The following is a 7,320-nucleotide window of genomic DNA, read 5'->3' as shown; positions in this document are numbered from 1 at the left end:
CTATAATTAAAACGAGGTGGGATTGGTATACGTGAAAACTGTTGGCTTTGAATATCGAAAGCTATCATACAAATTAGGGTTCCATCTACACGAAAGCATAAGCAATTTATAGTCTCTTCAAAAAGAAAACCGCCATTTGAACATAAAACAACATTTGGCTCAGAAATGGAGGAATCATTTGTATTAGTTGGATTATAAAAAATCACAATCAATATGTAATAAAAAATGGAGGAATCATATCCAAAACTATATTGTGAGCTTGTAAGGTGATTACTGAACCTAAAATACGGGTGGCGAAATGGATGGATTGGATGGATACAGATTGGATGGTTAATGGATGGACCAAACCAATCCATTATCAATCCACTAAACTCTCTTAATAAAAATCCAATACAATCCATCCATTAAAGAATAAAATTCATCCAATCCATACATCCAAGAAATAATTAAAAAATTCTTAATTTTTTTAAAACTTCATAAAAAAATAATTTAAATATTCTAAAATATTTTTTTTCGTTCTTCCGAAAAAACTTAAATTTTCCGTTTTTCTGAAAAAAAACTCGACTTTTTGTTTTTCTGAAAAAAAAACTCGACGTTTTGTTTTTCCGAAAAACTCGATTTTTTCGTTTTTCTAAAAAAATTGATATTTCATTTTTCCGAAAAAAAACTCATTTTTTCATTTTTCAGAAGAAAAAAAACTCGACTTTTCGTTTTTTTGAAAAAATTTGATTTTTCCGTTTTTTCATAAAAAACTCGATTTTTTCGTTTTTCCAAAAAAACTGGATTTTTTTTTCATTTTTACGAAAAAAACTCGATTTTCCGTTTTTTGGAAAAACCTCGATTTTTTTCGTTTTCTTGAAAAAAAACTCGCCTTTAAGTTTTTCCGAAAAAACTCGATTTTTTTCGTTTTCCGAAAAATTACGATTTTTTCGTTTTTTTCAAAATAACTCGATATTTTTTCGAAAAAACTCGATTTTTAGTTTTTTCGAAATAAACTCGATATTTCAATTTTATGAAGAAACTTGATTATCAAAATGTATTGGATGGATTGGATATATCCATGTATATAAATGGATGGATTTAATCCATCAATTAACTTATTTTTTATGTGGTGGATGGATTGGATGGATCTTTTAGTGGATGGATTTTAGCTTAAGGGATCCAATTGCCACCCCTACCTAAAATACAGTTGAGTCCAACATACTCGTGTGTGAGTGGATGTAGTGGGGTTCCAGATGTAAAATGATATAGAAGAACCATTGATATCATAGAGGTCTGGGTCATAGATACAAACTAACTCATTGCAAGAACATGAACACAAAACTTGAGGAGCAGAGAAGCGCCGTAAAAAAGTTGGAAATGTCTGAGTTTCATTATGGAGAGAGTTTTGGTAATCCACTATTGAAAACTTGTTATGGTGATACATCATTAAAATTCTACTGTTATTTTCATTCGCCAATGAAGTTTCATAATGAAAATCTACGAACATGTGACTTGAAAGATTCCTAAACCAAGATTTTGATAGAATTTTGAATCTAATTAACGACTTGACAGGCAAATGCGCAAACAGTTGTACAACCAAATCTTCCGAGACATACTCGTCGCAGGCAGGGTCAGGTTTTCCCTTCTCCATTATTCCTCTCGCAACTCAGACAACATGAAATACACTGACATGTGTTCAGCAGTCAAGGATGACATCAATGACATGTGGGTTGCAAAACTCTAAATTATTTACCTAAATTATCTTGGAGAATTTATAAAACGACACTCATAAAAGTTTATGAAAATTAACATAAATAATTTTAAAAAGTTTCTCAAACAGTATTATAAAATTTATGTCAGTGAATAAGTTCGAACAAGAACAAACATGGAAATATTGATATTTGGTCACCTATTGGGAGAGGTAGATAAGCTTATATTTGCTATTTAGATTAAACGAGTGGGAGCTATTAATCCAACGTATTACATTTAACCCAAATATATACGGGTACTTCCATCATCTAATGTTTATATAGAAAATCTTATTGAGCTCTAAAGATAAAATTTAAAATCTCTTAATTCACTCAAAAAGTTGTTGGTGTAAAAATTCAAATGTAGTAAAGTTCTACCAATAAAAATATACAAGTGATTAGTGAAATTATCGATTCATAAAAATTTCAATTATTGTATCAAGACTACAGAAATTATATTATAATTCCTATCCAATAAAGAATGACATAATTGTAAAAAGTGAGTACGCATAGTGTAAATTGATTTTTGTGCAATTATTTGAAAAATTCAAAAGCTAACTAACAGTTAAATATTCTAATACGATAAATGATAGAGCATGGAATTATTTAGATTTAAATAGAATGAGGAGTAACATGTGTAGTATTTTATTTTGGTTTAGGCCCTTATTCTCATTGTTGTTTATTTGGGTTTTAGGCTTTTTTATCTTACTATCCACTATTATTATTATTATATATATGCACTCATTGAGAGAGGACAAAATTATGAAATGAATGAAAATGTTATCTTTATTTTAATTTTTTTTAGATAGCTTTTTTTTAGTATTTTTTCCCTTTTCTATTACAAACCCTAGTTCATAGTCTTGATAGAAAAATCTTCCTATCAATAAATTATTAAGTCCACTTTGATTCCTTTGCCCTTTTTATTTGGTTAATCCCTTCCTAGGCCTATACGGATTCTTCTTATATCATAACTATTTTATAAAATTGTTGTGCATGATGTCTCGTCACACAATTTGCCTCATATGTTTATAATTCTCCAATGCATTGGGGGAAATCGCAACTGAAAAAGGTATGATCAAACATAAATATTTTTCGACAACTATGCATATCTTTTTTTTAGGTGAATATAAACAGCATTCCAACAATATTTAATTCCTATAGCATACTTTATAATTAGTTCTCAAATTCTATCTAGATCGATTTCTCCAAATTCATAAATAAAAAACATTAAACATAAAATATTATTGAATAACTATAAGAAACAAATCATTAAAGAGAACAGATCTAAATGTATCACATAGTTCACATATATAAGGACAAATTCATCTAAGGGGAATTAATCTAGGGAAACTAGGCATTCATCCTTAAAGAAATCATGGTCAATTTAATATCAGAAAGTAATTAAATCTACAAACAATAAGAGATGAAACCCCAATGATTCATTGATTTCTCCCTGCTCCAACGCCTCAGAAATGTTATTTTTTTCTCATAAAAATTGGAACTCTAACAACTCAATGTATTTGTCAATTCATAGAAAAAATTATGCTTTTCTTTTTTATAAAATCGTGTCACGTTCGCTCTAGTGGTGCAATGCGATTTTGCAATGTTACCGACGTGCCAACCTTCCGATCCTAAAAATTGCGTCGCACTTCATTTTTGGTGTGCCTCTATTTTTTCGGTGCCGATTTATTAATTTTATTCTCCAAATTGCGTAGCTCTTCTTGTCTAGTGCAATAGGATTCTGCCCAGTCTTGTAATTTCTCTTCTTTTCCCCTTATCGTTATGTACATGTCATATCCTTCCTCCATGATCATAACTTCCATAATGAAGTACCATTGAATTTGTCTTGTTATGATGATTTTGGTTGGGCCGGTCTTTTCCATAATTCTTGGAAATTTTATCAAAACCTACAAAACTTTTACAAATTAAAAAGCAAAAGCACCTAAAGCAGATGCAAATTATACTAAAAAACATGCAATGAAGAACTATAATCAGAAGTCCCTCGAATTTCTAAAACTATCTTTCAACTTAAATATTTATTGTGCATTTGTCGAGGCGCAAAAAATACTTGAGCACATAAATAGTCGAATGACAAAGAAGTCTCCACCGAAGTTTATTTTTAAAAGGGAAAATATCGATAAAAACCTAAAAGAACAAAAATATGGTAGTCGCAACCAAATTTGGATTCAATAGTCAATTATGTGCGAGGAAAGTATTAGCACCCCGCGACATTCGTTGTAAACAACGGTTATCTTTAATTAGTTTTGCAAAATATAGTGTTAGCCTCAAAGTGTTCGATTTCTCCTAATTATTATAACATTTTTACAACGGTGTTCTCAATTTTTGGTAAACTTTGGAAATTCGTAAATTTTGGACCGTAACTCCGTTTGGGTCGCCGTTAGAAGCGTTGGGGAGCTAGCGTGATAGTATCTTCAATAATAATGATTCTCGTACCTAGGATTGATTTAAATGGTACATGGTGGTGATTGCCGAGAGACTTAGAGTATGGATTGAGGAGACGAGAAGATTTTAAGCTTAATTAAGTATTGTTGCAATTTGTTTGGGGCGAGGCCAATTATGATATGTTGTAGATGAATGGATTGAAGTAAGGAGAGGTAATGGTATTATTGAGATTATGATTGAGTTGATATACGGATGTGAAAATGTATGGATCCTCGATGTTGTGAGGTTTAGGAGGAAACCAAGGATTTATAAACAATGTTGAAGTTCTCTACATGGATACAGACTTCAATTGGAACACAACGAATTGTAATGTGTTGGGTATGCTATCATTTCTTGAGTTAGAATGAACTTAATGTGTGTATAATGTTAAGTGAGTGTGATGTAGACTGTGCAATATGTTGGACGATGGTGTCTAATGGACAAGATCGAATGAGAAAGAAATTATGGAAATAATTGTAAACCTCAAAGGAGATTGTTGGATTATGGTGCTTTAGGTGACTTGATTACGAGTTCTAAAGGAAATATATTATAGTTTGGTAACTATGGTTTAAACTCCATTATGATTGTCGGCTATCTATTGACAAATTGAGGAACTGATCACCCTTAATCTCTTGTTGATAGTATACGGGATCGTATTGGATGGGATAGACTTGTCTTGCTAGCTTGATAGGGTGTAAGGTGATTGATGTTCTATCGTGAGGAGGTCGTTTACCAAATCGTGTGAACCTAATGGAGAAGTGGCTAGGAAGGAAGTAGGGCTTATTGAATAGTTCGGAGGCTTGAGTGGTATGCGAGCTAACGCCGCGGGTTGGAAAATTGGGAATATCAAATGTGAACTCTGATTTCTGGCAGATAGTAAAGAGAGTTAGGAGCTTGATGTGAAACTTGTAGATTTGGTAGTCGACAGAAATTAAATGAGAACATTGATTTTGAGATAAATGATTAGAGTGGTACAGCTAATGCGTGATGTGGCAAAGTTGTAGTGTGGTGTGATGACTAACTTAAAGGTGTTCGTTGTAAATTGTTGTGATATCGTAAGATATGTTAGCATCGAATTGGGTTGTGTGATATTATAATGATTTTTTTGTTGTTGTTGTGAAGTTGTATCTGTTGATTATTGGAGACAATGAGTAATACTGTATATAATATGACAAAGTCTGGTTATGTGGATGTTACTATGAGGATGACATGACGTTGTGAGTGATGGTGTTGTAATGATAATGTGATGATTTACTATGATGTTGTATATCCAATTATAAATGTGCTATGTTGATGATTATCAAGTGGTAGAGTACACACCTGATTAGTCGAGGACAAATTTGTGTGTGTTGTTGTTGTTGCTACTTGAAATGCCTTTACTTTGAAATGTTGTTAAGTGGTTGTTAGGTCAGCTAAACTGTTATGTTGCGAAGATGTTGAATGATTAGCATGTGCATTCGATTGGATTGTTTTGGTGTTATCATTATATTTGTGGAAGTAGTAGAAGAAGTATTGTTAAACATGACTTGGGAGTTGGAAGGTAGAATACTAGAGTGGTATCTAAGAGTTGGTTGCATCGGGTGAATTTTCGAGGACGAAAATATTCTAAGTGGGGGAGAGTTGTAATTCCCCGAATATTTTGTTATTAATTTTAATTATTCATTTTTGATTTTTTTTTCTATGAAGTATGAAGTGGTTGGGAATTATTGGAGTTTATACTATTTTATTGGAATTAATTAATTAATTAATTAGTATAATGAGAATATGAGCATTGAGCCTGTTATGATGTTGGGAGTAGCATTAGTGGGCGTGTAAGTTAAGTCCATTAGTATAATTTTGGGATTTTAAATTAATAATTTTCTGCAGTTAATTGATATTTCGTGTGTCAGTGTTGCGTATAATGCGATGATTTTGGTGATAATTGATGAGAAGGTTATGAGGATGATAATTCAATAATTTGTAGAATATATTACTATGATGTGATTTTTATTGTTGACCTGAAATGACAAGATTATTGTATAGGCTTATGTCTTATTGTTCATGATGAATGAATGTTGTTGTATTATGATATTGCTGTGTGATGATGATAATTGTTCGCCTTGATTGGAAAATTGGTGAAGGCTTATGCCTTGATGTTTCATAATGAGGTTGTTGCTGGTCTTGATTGGCAATTGTTGAAGGCTTATGCCTTGTTATTTCATTATGACGATGATGATGGCCTGGAATGGCATAATTGTTGAGGGCTTATGCCTTGTTATTGCATATTTATGCTATCGCACGTAGATGTCACATACATTACATTGTTGAAGGCTTATGCCTTGTTGTTGGCCTAGATTGGCACAATGTTGAGGGCTTATGCCCTGTTGTTGAAAGCTTACGCCTTGTTATTGCCCATTATTTGGCATTTTAGAGAGGGCTTATGCCCCGATAGTACCACATGCATATTAGGGAGTCGGTTACATTGCATTATCATGGTTATGATAGGATTAGTGAATTATTTATTGTTGATGATTAATGATGTGTTGTTGAATGATGAACGTTGCTAATGTTGTATGGAGCGGTGAAATTATGTATGATCTATATCTCCTATATTATTTATCATGCATTCCTTTATATTGTAAGATATCTCACCTCTTCTGTTTGAATGTTACCCCTATGTTGGTAACGTGCAAGTAATCAGGAATGAAGGCTAGTTACCTTCAAGTAGATTGAGTCGGGATTGTCGCTCTGATACGTAACACTCGAGGGATGAACCTTATTATTTGCTATTTGTTTCTTATTGATATTTTAATTGCTTATTGAAGTATGTTTACAGCTTGAAGCTGAATTGTTGGATTAAAATGTCATGATGTTCCTAGGATTGAATATGTTGAATTCCGCCGCGTAATTGAAAATTGTTTCACTTTGGAAATAATATCGTTTGAAAAGTTCATCTGTTTATATGTGTTATGTATCTATTATGATTAAGAGAAATTATTTTTGTATTATGAAGAAAATGTGACATCCTGGTTTCAAAGAATTGTTTTAAATAAAGATTTTAAACTCTGATTTTATTAATATTATGCGGGGTAAATCGGGGTGTTACAAGCCTTATTCTAACTTTCTTCCCTCTTGTTTTCTTCTTGAGTCAATGGAAGCACTTCATTGC

This window comes from Vicia villosa, unplaced genomic scaffold (assembly GCF_029867415.1).
Source record: "Vicia villosa cultivar HV-30 ecotype Madison, WI unplaced genomic scaffold, Vvil1.0 ctg.000684F_1_1_3, whole genome shotgun sequence".
Classification (NCBI taxonomy): domain Eukaryota; kingdom Viridiplantae; phylum Streptophyta; class Magnoliopsida; order Fabales; family Fabaceae; genus Vicia; species Vicia villosa.
The sequence above is the reverse complement of the archived record's forward strand: the minus strand, read 5'-3'. Positions refer to the sequence as shown.